At 44.1% G+C, this 13,172-nt stretch overlaps 1 long non-coding RNA gene across 4 annotated transcripts in view; it reads left to right on the top strand.

Annotated features, from left to right (window-relative positions):
• Positions 1–13,172, top strand: part of LOC148481736 (uncharacterized) — a 167,744-nt gene that overhangs the window by 38,259 nt on the left and 116,313 nt on the right. For 2 of the 4 annotated variants that reach the window (XR_015871847.1, XR_015871846.1), the window contains exons 2-3: positions 6,761–6,829; positions 7,296–7,408. This is a non-coding gene — a long non-coding RNA (uncharacterized LOC148481736). Of the gene's footprint in view, positions 1–6,760; positions 6,830–7,295; positions 7,409–9,850; positions 10,174–13,172 lie in introns of those variants that run through there. The other 2 variants (XR_015871845.1, XR_015871844.1) reach the window with 2 other exon arrangements.

Genomic DNA, 13,172 nt, shown 5'->3' with positions numbered 1-13,172 from the left:
TTCCATTACAATTGCAAACAAACATATTAAGCATCAGCTGTGCCTAACAATGATGTCACAATAAGATGCATATCCCACCATGACACACATAATATAAGACAAATGTACATATAGGAAAACTTACAATCAGGTACACAGCATATCAATACGCAACTTTAATAATCAGTTTTGCACAATGAAAAAAAAAAAAAATACACCTCATAGCAGCCAGTCACTGAGACAGAATCATATACAGCAACTTAGGTGACATTACACTACAATGACTCAGGGGGTCATTCAGACCCACTCGCGAGTGCAGGACGCTCGCAAGCGGGTCGATGTTGCCCCACTGCGCTTGCGCACGACGGAGGGAGCTCCGTCGTGCGCATGCGCGAGACCCCGATAGCTACAGGCTCTCCGTCGCTCCGGGTCTCGCACCAAAGGGGGTGGGTTGTCGATGTTGATTGACAGCACGCCCCCTATGGTGGGCGTGCCGGGGGCATGGCTGCCAGACGGAGGCGTTCCCATGGGAACGCCTACCGTCTGAAGCCGGCCCCACTGACATCACTAGTGATGTCGGTGGAAGTGATTTTGGCTCTGATAGAGCCAAAATCACTCCAGGGCTTGCGGCAGGGAGACCCTACCGCAGGGTCTCTGTCGCAAGCCCGATGGTCGTGATGGTCTTGACCATCGCGACCATCATCATGGACGCTCGCATAAGCTGTGGGTGGTCACCCACAGCTATGCGAGCGTCCAGGAGGACACTCCATTTTCATGGAGGAGGGCCCTGATTCAGAGCGAGAGCTCTGGTCAGAGCGTTCGGCTCTGAATCAGGCCCTCAGACAGCACCAGCTCCTAAGTAATAACCAATATATGAAATGTGAAAAACAATTATGCATGGTACCTGACAGAGCAATAACAACGTAAAGGTAAATACCAAAAGCACATAAAATAATTATACATTTACTGTAACCCCAAAGAATAGGATATATTACTACACCCCAAACCCCACCCAACCCCCTGGTAATATTAGTATACAATCCCCCCCATACATTACTTCATCCCCCAGCCAGGTAATATTTGTATACACCCCCATCCCCTACACACACATTACCACATTACTGCACCCCCCTCCAAACCCCAGGTGTTATTAATATACAAGAAACCCCCCCCCCCATACATTAGTACATCCCCAAACCACCTCTCCCCCCCCCCCCGAGATATTATTAGTATACAACCACACATTACTACAACTCCCAACCCAGGTCATATTAGTATACACCCCCTACACATACTACTACACCTTCCCCCAATCATACCTCACCCCCAGGTATTATTATTAGAATTATCCCTCCTCCCTAGATAACATGACGTCACGCCGCCGCATTGCTCACTTAAAGGTCAGGCCTGAGCTGCAGCTGAGCCACCTGGAAGGACCCAGCGCTGCCAGGGCCAGACTCGGAGCTGGGGCTAAGTGACAGCTATGGGGCCCGCCGGTTGTAACAGAGTCCGCAATACCTTTTTTGTGCCGTCTGGTTCCCGGGGCCCCTCCGGACTTCGGGGTCTGCTACAGGTGTCCCCTTAGTCCCTCCCTGTCACGGGGCTGACTACTCTGCGATGGGTCTGCATCGTCTTTACGATCGCAGTCCCGATCGCAATAGCAAGTTCACGCAGTACGCAACAATCAGCCGATTGCGTGCGTATTAGCAACTGCGTTCCTTGCTGAATCAGGCCCAGAGACAGAGCAGAGATAGGTGGAAAAGAAAAGGCAGAAAAATGACAGGTGAGAGAAGTAGCATACCCTACAGAGCACACTAGCCTGCAGCTGCAGCACTCTCCTCACAGGAGGAAAATGCAGAAAAGAGTAGGTTTCCTTTTTGGACCTAAGTATATGTAAGTATATTAGCAGCAGTGGCTGGACTCGGATGATGACATGTGGTGCAGCGCAATGGTAATACAAATATTGGCCTTTTCCCTGCTATCAGTGCCAGATTAAGGTCCACTTGGGACTGAAGCTGAAATCTATTTAGGGCCTATTGTGTGGTGGCGGGTGTGTTTAACCTGCACTGTGGGGGTGTATCTATTGATGTGGGAGTGTGCTCTACACAGGGAATGAGGCTAGCACCATGGAGGGCATAGCTACTGACTGCCATCAGCCACCTCAACCTCTCTCCCCTCTTCGGTTATGTGAAGTATGTGCCACCTGTTATATTATTGAGTATTGAAAAAAAAAATGTTCATTAAAGTACACACACACACATAAAAATATCTCACAGCATATATACACTATATGGGCAAAAGTATTTGGCCACACCTATTAATTATTGAATTCGGGTGTTTTATTTAGACCCATTGCCACAGGTGTATAAAATCAAGCACCTAGCCATACAGTCTCCATTTGCAAACATTTGTTATACAAAATGGGTCGTTCTGAAGAGCTCAGTGACTTCAAGCGTTGTACTGTGATAGGATGCCACCTTTGCAATAAGATGGTTCGTGAAATTTCATCCCTGCAGGATATTCCACAGTCAACTGTAAGTGATATTATTAGAAGGTAGAATCGTTTAGGAACAACAACCACGAAGCGGAAGACCTCACAGATCAGGGTCAACGACTGGTTAAGCAGGCTTGCCTACCCTCCCGATTTGTTCGGGAGCCTCCCGAATATTGAATGCTGCTCCCGACCCCCAGGAAAGGCAGGCAAGCCTCCCGGCTGCCGCCTGCCCCCCTGACAACAACTAGAAACCCCCCACAGCAGTGGTCCCGATGACGCGATTCGCGCTAAATCGTGTCATTGTGGCTCCGAACCCCGCTTCACAATGTCTTTATTTTCGGCAATGTAAAGAGGGGGTGGGGCTACAATGACGCGATCATGCGGTTACGTCCCTGGCCCTGTCCCCATGCAGAGTCAGTGCCCGGCTATGCACCCCACTGTGTGCAGGCATTCAGCTCCCTCCCGGAAGGAGACATTGGGCCTTATTCAGACCCGGTCGCAAGCGCTGAGCGCTTGCGACCGGGTCAATGTTTGCCCACTGGGCATGCGCACGTTGGAGCCGGCTCCGACATGCGCATGTGCGAGACCCGGCTAGCGACGGGCGCTTCGTCGCTACGGGTCTCGCACCAAAGGGGGCAAGCTGTCGATGGTGATTGACAGCTCGCCCCGTTTGAGAGGTGGGCAGGAGGGGTGGCTGGCCAAACGGAGGCATTCCCGATGGAACGCTTGCTGTTTGGGGGCAGCCCCACTGACATCAGCAATGATGTCAGTGGGGAGCTTCCTGCTCGATCAGAGCATGAAGCTCCCTGGGGCTTGCGCTTGGCAAGACGCATCACCCTGGTCGGTCGCTAAGCTGTGGGTGGTAACCCACAGCTTAGCTAGCGACCAGGAGGTCGCACTAATAAAAAGAAGCGGCCTCCCTCATTCAGAGAGAGCGATCGCTTCTTGCGACCGCCTCTGAATGAGGGCCATGGTTTGATGAGTTTGGTGTGGAAGAACTTGACTGGCCCACAGAGAGCCCTGACTTCAACCCCATCGAGCACCTTTGGGATGAACTGGAATGCAGATTGCGAGCCAGGCCTTTTCGTCCAACATCAGTGCCTATCCTCATAAATGCTCTACAGAATGAATGGGCACAAATTCCCACAGAAACAGAAACCCTCCAAAACTTCATGGAAAGTCTTCCGAATAAAGGACCAACTCCATGTTAAAGTATATGTATTTGAAATTGAATACAATGTCAATACAAACCCTGTTGGTGTAATGGTCAGGCGTCTGAATACTGTGTGTGTGTGTGTGTGTGTGTGTGTGTGTGTGTGTGTGTGTGTGTGTGTGTGTGTGTGTGTTCAAAAAGAGAGCCAGCACATCAAATGATTAAATGCAAAAATATACTTTATAGCAAAAATAGCAATGTAAGATGTATTACAGCAGTGCGTTCACTCACGTAACCCACAATGAGGGCTGAAGGATGTGCATTTCCCCCTCTGCATTGCTACCCTGGCAGTTTTATCACCCTGGCTTATTGATGCTGTAGCTCCCTCATTGTGGGTTACGTGAGTGAATGCACTGCTGTATATATCTCATGTTGCTATTTTTGCTATAAATCATTGGACTAGATATAATTATATATAATTATTAAACTAAGTAACTAAGCCTGATGCCTTATGTATACAATTTTACTACTATATGGCAGCAGCCAGGCAGCCTGGCCAGCAGGACTGACAAGCACCTAGACCTCACCTCAGGAGGACTGCTGTTGCAAGGCCGCCTTAACGGAGCTGCTGCCTGCTGCACTGGTGAGCCTGTCTGTGCTAGTGGACATAGACTTGGCCAGGCTGCTTCAGGGTGCGGTGGTGGCGTGCAGCAGGAACCCATGTGATGTCACATGTAGTGATGTCACGCGGCACGGAGGCGACGCTGCTGCTGGGTCACAGTCACTGGGTGTAAGCGGAATTGGGGGGATAGTGAAGCCCTCCATGCACCACTATAATGTTTAAGTATTCAGCACCGTTTTTGATCTGGGTGAGAGGGAGGGCTGGCGGGGGGGTTTGGCAGGGGCGGGGCCTTGGTCAGCCACTGGATGGCTGCTCTGATGTAGGAATGGCCATCGGTATGGTTACCATCTATGGCAATATAGAAATTGGCCATCGATGGTAACCAACTATGCAATGGATGACCATCAATGGCTTCACCAATGGTCATCCCTGTTCCATGACTGACTGGTCCGTGGGCCAATCAGAACCGGGGGGAGTGGCTTTGTGGGTGTCGGGAGAGGAGCTATGCTCAGTGTCCCGGCACCTTGAAAAAACAAACTATTTCTCCCATCAATGGGAAAAAGATTTGACATCGGCCATAAACCATGATTGATTATGAATCATTGATGGCCATTCCTACTCTGCTGTAGAAGGAAAAATAAATTCCAATCTACAGCTGCTTACAAAGCAGATGCTTCTGTATGGGGGCCTATTCTGATGGTGGGCTACAGCCCCATTATTAATCCGGCCCTGCCTGCTATACACACAGTGGGGGACACTCATTCTCTCTTACTAGCTTGATTTTGCTGAAGCAACATGGCTTGACTCTGTAGTGCTTCCCATCTCACTCTGCTGGAAGCACACAATATGGGGACTCTACTCTTCCCAGCTTCTCTTGCTGCCACTCTGCACTGGGCAAAGTACCTGTCTCCTTCATAATATGGGGGTTGTCCCCTTGCATGTCATGAGGGTTTATCCATCTCTTGCCATATGTACATTGGGGAAGGGAGTGGGGGCTTCTTACAGGCAAACCTTTGCCAGTCTGGGATTTACCCACTTCAATATAAAACCATATTGCAGATGTGTATTTATGTTGTACTGACACATCCAGATTAATTGTTTTTTTAGCTCTATTTGGAACATTTTTATTACTAAATGACTATAATAAATAATGATTATTAACACCTTTGTAGGTATTTGTCGCAGATGTCACTGCCACACTAATGCATCACATTAATCACACTGGGTAATATTAACATATTCACTTAATTTGAAACTGTCCAAACTGTGTTCAGCAAAACAGCAAGAGATGAAAAGAAAATATTTAGATTTTTGAAAATAATATGAATAAAAATATTCTAGAAATAAAAATGTCAGACACACACCCATCAGCCATAACATTAAAATCACCTGCCTAATATTGTGTAGGTCCCCATCGTGCCTCCAAAACAATTCTGACCTGTCAAGGCATAGACTCCACAAGATCTCTGAAGGTGTCCTGTGGGGTATCTACAGTAACACTAAGGGGTAAATTTACTAAGTATTGTTTCTGTCCGAGATGCCATTCACGGACGAGTTTGCCCTGTTCTTCAGACACTGCGATTCACTAAAGGCAAACACGGGTGACAAAACACAAATCGCTCTAAAAAAGATGGGTGAAAACACAAATGGAAGTAAATACACTAATGTCCAAACTCTCAAGTATTTTCCTTAGACAGGAATACAACACGGACATTTACCAAGATTCATGTCTGCTAATACGATCATAAATGGAGCAAACTTGGGTCATAATAGAAGTTAAAAACAGGCCCCTACTGAGCAGTGTGTATAGCAGAAGCATGCACAGATCAGTACGATCTGTGCATGCTTCTGAGTGTAATAAAGCCATTAAATGGTTACATTAATCCCCCCTCCCTAAGCATAAAGAGCACCAGACTTGGAGCTAGTCCTGGTTCAGAAAATACAAGGAAGAAAATATGTGGGGGTCCCTCGTATTTCCATGAACCAGCACAGCTGCTCACATTGGAGGCCGTACTGAGACAGAGAATCTGCACCAGCCATAGAGCAGGTGCAAGTTTCGATGGTGTAACCGATGGTGCATCTAAAGACACGTCAAGTGGCATTTCAGCATATATGGGGCAAATTCAATTGCTCTACATGGCAGCGATGTGCCTCCATAACAATCAGGCAAAGACTCTCCTTTATGGCCACTGTCTTCACAAATTTTCCCTGCAACCCACTGAGGTTTAGGAAAATTTGCGAAGATTGTTTACTGCAATAGGCAGTAAGGTGCACAGCCAGACATTGCCGTTACGCCTGGCTGCACATCGTGTGGATTATATTGCCCCCATTTGCATCGTATAGGTACACAGGAATTTAACACTGACTTTAAACAAGTTCATAATACCTCAAACAAATCATCACAGAAAAGTGTATGCTGCCAGCTTATTGGGCCTAGTTTACTTTTTTTAATGCTCCAGTTTAAACCTAACACTTGGACACTTACCCCAGAAATTCTGTATTTGTCCTGCAGTGGAGCCTGCACAGCATTCTGGATTGGACATTGATACATCTAGGCTGCAACCTTGCTAGTGAGGAGGAGGTAAGCGTTGTTATAACTTTTTTAAAAAGTCAATGAGGGGAAGGGATGTGGGTATTGAGGAAGGGGGGGGCAGTAAGGCATGTGTAAAATACTTTGTACTGTAAATCTGTGACTGGATTTAGTATAGGGAGCTAAGGTCATCTGCACCTTGCCTCTATGATCCTATGACTGATTGCCTCATAACAATGTCATGGGCACTATGAGTCATAGGCACTCTCTAGAAATTTGGCAACAATGCCACAGATAAGGAGAGTTACCTCCAATGTACATTGATGGAATGAAAAAGTTTCCAATTTCGAAAAATTTATTAAGTTCTTCTCGGCGGTGCCAGCACTACATGAGTATCCTCCACTGGCCACGTGACATGTTGAAAATGAGCAATGTTATACTGTACAAATACAGTTTTATTGACACAAGGCATTCCTCATCCAAATGATAAATGAATAAACTGATTGATCTGCGACAGGAATTCCCATAGTGCCTGATTTAATGAAAGAAGTCTGGAACATTCCTGCCATCTCAGCTGCTGGGCCTGAAGTAATCCAGATGCACAGAAATTGAACACAGCCAACAATTACAGTAAGTCAGCTATACAGATGCTCATCATAAGCTCTAAGTCAGTCAGCACAATCTGCAGAATGCCTATAATTACATGAACCAGTCTGGTACTTCATTGGCTGACATCCCAATTATTATTGTTATTATCTATTATATCTAAGGCACTACAAAGTATCCGCAGTACCATACAAGAAATATAGATAGTAACAGTATAACTTGACGTATCATAAGTTCAATACAATGTACTGTAAATTTACATATCCTAGGAAAAATACACAATGCAATATGAAAGACTGGGTAGGACAAGGTGTGAGTGTAGGGATACTCAAGCAATAGTAGGTCACAGAGAGGGATAGGCAGTCTGTACCAAACTTAAGAGCAGGCATACAGTATTAGAGTAGAGGACTTGGAGACAAAAGACAAAGAGCACAGGTGGCATGGATAGAGCTAATGGGAGCACAAGATCAAAGAGGGCCCTGCCCATGAGAACTTACATACTAAGGGGAGGGATGAACACAGGGCCGGCTCCAGGGGTCAGAGCACCCTGTGCCGGCCCCTCCAGCGCACCCTATCTTCGCGCGTGGCTCCAAAAATGGGGGTCACACCCCCTATGTGATGTTATTAGGAGGCGTGTCTGCCTCCAAATAGCGTCAGGCTGGGAGGAGCCTCACTAGCTGGGCTTCCCCCAGCCCTCTCCCGTCACTGAATGGATGCCACGCACATGCGCACAGCATCCATTCAGAATATCCGGGTCCGGTACCGCTGCAAAGATGCGGCAGTGGGGGGTCCCCAACCTCCTGATTTAACCACCCTTGGGCCACTTCGGCCCATGGGTGGAACAGCGAGACAGTAATGTCCCGCTGAAATTGGGATGTTGGGGAGGGGTGCACCCTCTATGGGTGGCGCCCCTGTGTGACCGCTCAGGTCGAACACCCCTAGAGCCAGCCCTGGATGAATAGTTTGAGGTTCAACTGGGAAGAGGAGGACCAGGTCAAAGGCAGATAGTTAAGTGGGAATCAGGAGGAGGGGGAGTAGGCTATAATAAAAAGATGTGTTTTGAAAGAATGTTGAAGCTGGTGAGGCTGGTAGAAAGTATTACTTGGTGTGGGATTGGGTTCCACAGCAGTAGGTTTGAGAAGGAAACATGTTGAAGGCGAATGTGAGAGAAGGTAACCATGGAAAAATTAGATGATCAGCAGTGTTCAGACTTGGTTAGGGCTAATCCAAGTAGCATCCAAGCTGGAAATAATATATCCAGTGGAAGGTTGGCTGGTAATAATCCATGCGTATGTAGATGAACAGGACGCAACCAATAGGGAAGTACGATGCAACTGTTAGCAACTGACCGTGGTAGTCATAATGGCAAAAGCCCCTTTAGAGTCATGCTGGAATTTGGTAAGTATTTGGTAAGTATCAATGGGATTTTTTTTTTTGCAATAAATGTAAAGTGTGCAAATATGACAATAAAGAGAATAAACTATTTTCGAACATAGTTAATAAATAGTAAGTCTTGGAAAATAAAAGGGAAACTTAGCTGTGTCAGCTAACATGTCATTTATATGTTGGAATGTGGGTGCGGAAAATGCTATGTCGACAAAACAAAGAAATCTGGAGCAGACCAGAAATATTCTGAATAGTGTTCTAAATCATAGTGCCCCCCCAACATTTTTTATCGTGCTGTGACTAAGTTGGGTCATTTCAAATTCAAGGCTATAGAACAGGTTAAGTTAGATGACAGAAAAGGTGACATTCTGTTACAGTTATCCAAACATGAAACCTTTTGGATCTATACCCCAAATACTTTTGCAACTGGTGGTTTAAACAAGGGCTGTGACATTGTGCCTTTTCTGCATAGCTAGCATGGCTGGATGGCACCTTTGTGACATGGTTGCTGTTGGATATTATCCCTTCCATGCCGCTGATATGGTGCGCACCTGTGTGATGCAGCATGTAGAAGTTGATGTCCCAGTTTACTGTTCTTTACAACTAAAGCGATCTTTATTGTTAAATTGGTCAACATATGCACTACACGATCTAAGGAAGTTGTTTCTATTATAGTATTGATTTTTGAAGGAAGCTGAAAGTGTTTGTATCGGATTTCTCTCTATAATGTAACATTTGTGATTTATGATATTATAAATGAATTTATGTGTTTTATATTCTGTACAGGAGTGCACATAGGAGTGTAAGCAAATAATTTATTAAATGTGTTATTGGACAGCTAGATTGTTATAGAGCATAATGTTAAGTCCCTAATGGAGCGTTGTCTAATTACAGATAACGATAGACTGCTTCTTTTCCAACAATTAACATCAGTGTGTGCTGATTGATTAACACTCTGATATGAACCTCTTAAAACATGTAGCTTTGGGATATGTGAATAAGCCTCTAATTTTGTTATATGATATACTTTTTACTGTTATATGATATTAAGAATGATTTTGTCTTTTATATTTCATTTAGGTATATTAACGCTGTATTTATTTATTGTAATTATATTCATTTATTATAATTGAACACTTACTTGAAGAATTAGTGAGTGCTAGTATATATACACTGACAGATGTTAGCCACACCTCCTGACGAAGTCCTACAGTGACGAAACGCATTAGTAGAGGCCTATGACACGGACGTGTGTTACGTCACCCGCTGTTTCCAGAGCCGAACGTGGTCCGTGGGAAGTCGTCCCTAACTTCAGCTGACGGATATCATCAGGAGTCAGAGGACTGTTTGTGGCTGATATTGCTGTTTTAAATCTAAATGAATGTGGGCTTTGAAGTAAGTAAAGTGAGTGTCTATTTTTTATTTCACGAGTGCGCTCTCCTTTTATTTGCATATTTTGGAAACATCTGTCTCATGGCTGGGAGCTAGAATGCAGCTGCACTACATTTAAAAAGAAGTGCATGTCAGGACTTTTGTCAAAGGAACTACTGCGCAAGTTGGACTTTTTATGTTGTTATTATATATATATATATATATATATATATATAGCACAATGCATGGATGTCACTCCCGGCTTACAGCATATATATGTATTTATAATACAATACAATTCCTGTATTTGTCCTCGGAACTCTGTGGAAGAAAGGTTGATCCTTTGTCGTTGTGACAAAGTCCTGAAAGTAGGTCCAAGCTGATGGAGAAGTGCGTGATACCAGACAATGGGCTCAGATTAACTCCAAATGTTCTCCCATATATAGCCGTCTTTAGTTGTATATGTGGTAGACAGTATTCGCTGGAGATGTAAATTGCTGAAAATGTCTGTGCTGTGCCAGTAATGTAAAGTGGACTGAAATAACTTGGAGGTAGATTCAAAAGTAATTGTCTTAGCAGTGATAAAAACTGCAGGATATCAGTGTAGAGATGTGTTGAACAAACACCTTGACACGTTTCAGTACAAGCTCTGTATTTTCACCAGGGTATCATAAAAATACATATGATAGCTTTGCAAATGAAAATATTCATGGCTATTATAATCAGAGGAGAAAACAAAACTTACTGGAATAATTCTGGCATGCTGTTTTAATAAAGCACAAAATATCTAAGGGGAAAAACAATTAAATACTTTACAAGGCAGAGTAATAGGTTTACAGTTCTAATCTAAAGAGTGTCAATAGCTGCACATTAATCCTAACAATCATATACACCGAATAAAACCTAATTGTAATGAAATTTCCTAAGAGCCAAACATTTTCTGACAGTTTCTTTGCTAGGGATACACACACAGGGTTGGACTGGCCCACAGGGGTACAGGGGAAATCCCCAGTGGGCTGCAATGTCTGTCGGCCCACCCCTATCCATAAGGGTCAAGTTCCAGACCTCAAATTATAGATTGTTGCTCTACTAGATGGTCAGTTACCTGCTGGAGCAGGACCACTGATCAGCATGGGGGCTCGGTTCACTTCTATAGAAACTACACCAAGATTTGCCTAATGGTGAGCCAAGCATCTGTGATGGCTGGCCATACACCCTCTGGTGGAAGACAATGCCCCTTAAGCATGGGCCCCTACTACTGTATTGCCCCATGGGCTATTTACATACCAGTCCAACACTGAACACACACGCTCTCGGTGTAATAAAGAAATTTAAATTTCTCTGCAGAATGGCTTGACTGCAAAAAGTCACACAAACAATTGTATGCTCAATGCTGTATCATAGCCACAAGCTATACAGGAAGTGGTACCAGCTGGACCATCCAATCAGAAGCAAATAGGTACTGTATTGTTGTCAGTTATTATCAACATCAGCCTATATTTACATACCTCCCAAAACTCAGTTGGGACTGTGGCACAGTTGGGAGGTATGCCTTATTAGTGATAGATAGATTTATCTGCATTTTAAGCTTTTCTTAACTGTAAATCCAATCTTTAACTTTAAGCCTAATTTTTTACATAAATTGCAGATTATGGCAGAGTGTGTGGAGTAAAACTCACATGTGACAGGCTATATGGTAAGCGCATAACATTAATTCACTACTATTGTAAAAAGCAAATAATTAGTTATAAAATATATACAGAGCCTTCAATGCATTGTCACACATAAAGCTTAAAGGCTGACATACAGTATGTTATTAAAGCCTTGTACAGTATATTGTTCTGTAAAATAGCTAGCATTCTCTCATTTGTCAGAATATATGTGATCCCATCCTTAACTGTATTCAATGACAAATAAACAATTTGGCACTTGCACTATCATGTGAATCCTTGCTGCTACACAAACACTGTATGATGGATGAGGCAATGTACAAGGTTCCAAGGGCTCAATGTGTCAAGACAAATATGTAGGTAAGAGAGTCCAGATATTCACTTTCACCCATTTTTGCCCATTGACAGCTGCTATAGTGAGGCTTACACATTGTAATGAGATTAATCATTACTGGCTTACTGTTGTACTGCTCCATCCCATTCTCCCTGAACCAAAATTCCTGTTGCTCCTGAGAAGATGAGGCAAATACGTTATTTGTAATTAGACAAAATGACAGAGCACTGGTGTCTATACTAACATACAATGCACCAAGTGGTTTAGTGCCTGGCAATCGATCATGGAAGCTCGGTCACAGGCATCTAGGGCATTGCTCTGGAAGTAGTAAGATGTTATAGTTCCCCTGCCAAGGGTGAGATGATTCACGTATCATTCTTTTCATGTTTGTTGGAGTCTAGTGACATACCGCTTGGGACCCATAACTAACAATGTTCTAATGACAGCCCATGAGGAAAATCAGTGCTAAATATTGTATAATATTGTAGGGAATATCAGGATATGTTCAAATACATGTTTTGGACCATCCACAAAGGACAAAAAAGGACAGATGGGCTACTTGTACTTTAGATCCGATTATGGCAGGTTTGGAGGATCGAGAGAACCCTTAAAGGATATGGCAACAGCATGGAATTTTTTACATTGAACCACATAGAAGGAGAGGCTTTAGAAGTGGCAACTGATAATAGAGGAATTCTAGCAGCAACTTAATAGTAATATACATTTGTAAGCAAGATGCCAGCATCCACTTGTGGGGATACATACTATACCTGTGGATACTATCAATTGATATGCATGTATTATGTCTGGTAATCTATAACTCAAAGGTTACCCACTAGGGTAGAAAGAATGCAAAACTTAGATATGTGGAACGTTCATAACTTTTACACAAATAACTAGTATTTTAGACCAGCCATTCATGAGGTCACTAGCTGTAGTGCCTGACGGTGCCATACTGTTTTGTTTTTGTTCCTGTCCTCATCCCTTCGCTATAACAATTCATCATAATCATTAAATATTTTAGTAT

This window comes from Taudactylus pleione, unplaced genomic scaffold, assembly GCF_031769625.1.
Source record: "Taudactylus pleione unplaced genomic scaffold, aTauple2 ptg000567l, whole genome shotgun sequence".
Lineage (NCBI taxonomy): Eukaryota > Metazoa > Chordata > Amphibia > Anura > Myobatrachidae > Taudactylus > Taudactylus pleione.
The sequence above is the reverse complement of the archived record's forward strand: the minus strand, read 5'-3'. Positions and strand labels throughout refer to the sequence as shown.